General features: G+C 32.0%; 1 long non-coding RNA gene across 1 annotated transcript; it reads right to left on the bottom strand.

Moving 5' to 3' along the window:
- Nucleotides 1–931: 931 nt before the first annotated feature.
- Nucleotides 932–3,554, bottom strand: LOC133821451 (uncharacterized). Its single transcript, XR_009887588.1, has 4 exons — nucleotides 3,430–3,554; nucleotides 3,300–3,354; nucleotides 3,150–3,218; nucleotides 932–1,165 (listed from the first exon to the last, which is right to left on the bottom strand). It is a non-coding gene; the product is annotated as an uncharacterized LOC133821451 (long non-coding RNA).
- Nucleotides 3,555–3,778: the final 224 nt, after the last annotated feature.

Here is a 3,778-nt window from a genome sequence, read left to right as displayed (position 1 = left end):
CTAGGGGTTCCAATGAGGCCTACCAAATGGAAACACACTGACTGCGAGGAGTTCATTCAGAAATTCAGATTGAAGATTCAGAATTGGGCCAGTAGACACCTCTCATTTGCTGGCAGGATTCAACTCATTAACTCTGTTCTTCTTGGGCTTCGCAACTACTGGATGTCTATCTTTATTTTGCCCCAAAGTGTAGTTAAGGAAGTAGAGAGGCTGTGTAGAGGGTTTCTTTGGGGAGTCGCTGGGTAGAGGAGTAAGTTGCATCTCCCTTCTTGGCAAAAAGTTTGCCTTCCCAAAGCGTATGGTGGAGTGGGATTTCGAGAGGGTTCTCTTTGGAATCGGTCTGTGTTGGCCAAGTATATTTGGGCTTTAGCTTTCAAACCTGATTTACTGTGGGTCAAGTGGATTAATTCCATTTATTTGAAGGATAAAAGCTTTTGGAATTATGAGTTAAAGGGGGACTGTAGTTGGTATTGGCGGAAGTTGTGCCATCTTAAGAAGTATTTCAGTTCTAGAGCTAGGAGCGGAATCAAGGCCAATATTGTTTCCATGGTGTTTGCAGCAACAGTTTATAGCATATGGACCAATAGGAATAGATGTTATTTTGAAGGTTACTCCTCTTCTGTTTGGAATCTGGTGCAGGATGTCAAATTCATTACTAAACATAGGCTTTACTTAGTTTCTAATAGATATAGTACAGCTAAAGATCAAATGTATATTCAGAATCTCCTTTGTAATTAGTTGACTGGTTCGGCCAGCTTTAGGCAGTTCAGTCATTGTAGCTGCTGTTAGTTTGTATTTTGTTAGTTCATTTGTTCAATGAAGCTTTCTTTTCTTCTTGATCAAAAAAAAAAAAAAAAAACATATTCATATTCATAAATCGTTATACAATCATAAACATAATTGTCATAACCATCATCATAAACATAATCATCATACCATAACCATCATAAACATAATCATCATAAACATCATCATCATATCTTTGTGAACATGGCCCGCTAACTTGTACATGTCACATCTTGAGGTAAACAGGATCTCTGGTCCTTGAATAACCTCAGCGCGTCCACCCTATGAGTTACGTCTTCTTATCCTTAGTAACTTGGGTTACACTTCACATCCTTAGTAACCCCTTTTGTTGAGTCGCGTTCGTCATGTTAACAACCATCTGATAACATACAACATACAACATACAACATACATAAATACATTCATTCAGTCATATCCACACAAAATAGCAATTCATCATTCATATCGCAAAATGTATCATCATACATAACATTCTTATTCTTACAAGCCAATCTTACCGCTCACAACATAAATGATCAAAATTTCTATCTAACTTCCTTACCTCAGGTCCAAGCAAAGAAAAACTGACAAACTTCACAATGAGCCAATACAATAATCAAATAACATCATTTAGCATCACATAAGACCTTCTTGTGCCCAGCTCATATACGCCATGTGTGCATGGGCCATGCACACATGGTGAAAACTACACATATTTTTCAAACATGCATATTTATACATAAAATCACCAAAAGAATAATGCAAATTATACTTATGTTACATGGATGGTTTTTAAATAAAAATCATATGGTTGATTATGAGACACATTTTTTAACGTAAAAGTGAAATTTCATGTGACATGCATATGTGAGAACGTTGTTAAAAAGTGGCGTTAAAAACGATAATTCCTACGCGCTTATTTCTATCGTCTTAAAAATAATGATTTAGTAACATACTTTTATTACCATTATTTATCTCTTTAAAATTAGTAAGTTGCTTAAACCTCTAAAACATTATTTTTATTTCATAAAAATAATTTATTTAGCCATTTAAAAAAATATATAATGATTCCATTTATTATCGTTAAATCACATAGAAATAATAAAGGCTAGAAATTATTTAAAATACTTATAATTAGCATGTTTCCTTAGAAAATAATAATTTAATTCAAATTAATAAAATTATGAACTTGGTGTGAGAAAAATATAATTTTTAGGTGTGAGAAAAATACATTTTATTTGTATTATTTTAAGACTTAATTTTAAGTAAAATAAATTCATTGGTGATAACCCAATAATTATTTTTAAATTATTAAACTAAACTTTTAGCCACCATTAAATCTATTTAAAAATCACAAGTGAATTAATCTCAATATTTTTCTTAATTAAAATAAAGAAAAATCATATCTATTACAATGAACACTCATGGTTACACTTAAAAATACAATTTTTAATATTGACATAACTTAGGGTTATATTATTTCACAAACACACAAATTTTCATTTCCTTAAAAAAAAACTTTCCAATATTTTACCAAAAATTCCAGCAACCATATACACTTTCAAAAATCACCATATTGAATTGAAAACCTCATATTTTCTCTAAAAATATATAAAAATTCTGTAGGTATTTATTTAAGTAAAAATATCATTTTAATGTATATTAAAGTTCCATTTAATTTCTTAAAAGCATCATAGCACTTGCAAAATTATTTAATCATTCAAAAACATTATTCTCATCATATTTGACACCATTCATACACAAAATCAACAAGTACTTCAAATCATGAAATTCATCAATTTCATCATGCCTCACAAAATTCACACATTAATCATGCATGTTTAATTAACAAAATTTAAACGTAAACCCTAGCATGTTTCTATCATTCAAGTAATCCAAAAGAAAACAAAACTAACATTTACCCATTTCAAATCTTACAAACACCATATTATGTTTCTAGGATTACAATTGACATTAAAACATACAAGAAAAATAAATATGCTTTGAACACCACCCCTAGGACGAAACCCTTATAGCCCAAAATGATCAAATCTTTTCAAGTTTTAAAAAAAAATGAAAACATCCATCATTATATTTAATAGATCACAAATTAACACCCTTGCATGCTTACACATAGAATCTTTAAGCCAAACCATACCTATCATCAAATCATAGGAAAAACCTTAGGCAATATATCATCAACACCACCATGCTTTTGATTTTTAACATCAAAACAAGTATTCATAATAAGAGATTTACATAACACCATAAATCAATAATCAATCCAATACACACATACTATGAGTATACATATAAAAAGGTTACAACAATAAGAACCAAATCAAGAATAGAGGTTCCATTACCTCCTTTGATAGAAATCAAGGAACCCAAAAATAGTTATGGCCACCGTTTTGTTTGCTAGGCTCCAACACCTTATTGTTACCACCAAAACATTAGACCAAACAACCAAAAATCTCACATAGATCAATATTATGAAATCGAAACACCCTTACCCTCTTGTTGGCCGAAACCCTAACAACAATCCTTATGCTCTTGTGAGATTAGAACCTAGCACCACCAAGGACTGCCATTAAACTAGAACCAAGAAGAAGGGAAAAAGAAAATCACAATCCAAACCCATACCTTAGAGACCTCCAGCCCTTCTTCCTCCTCTTCTTCTTCCTTCACGTTTTCTCTTTTCTTTCTCTTCCTTCTCTCTAGAAAATGGCAGCCTCTCTCTCCCTTTCTCTCTCTAGCTTGCCCACTCTCTCTCTCTCTCTATCCTTCTCTCTAGGCCAACGACACCAAATGAGCATAATGCTCTCTTCCTTCTTCCTTCCCTCTTTATTCTAATCTACCCATAATAGCCTAAGGAAAATAATTGGTAAGTTTCCTAATTGTGCCTATTTTCTCTTAATTCGATTTATTTGATTGAAAAAAAAAAGAAAGAAATATAAATGGGACAACTCAATTCCCTCCTTTTCCCTCTTGC

Source organism: Humulus lupulus, chromosome 3, assembly GCF_963169125.1.
Source record: "Humulus lupulus chromosome 3, drHumLupu1.1, whole genome shotgun sequence".
In the NCBI taxonomy this organism is placed as follows: Eukaryota; Viridiplantae; Streptophyta; class Magnoliopsida; order Rosales; family Cannabaceae; genus Humulus; species Humulus lupulus.
Note: the sequence above shows the minus strand (reverse complement) of the source record. Positions and strands in the feature narration are given on the sequence as shown.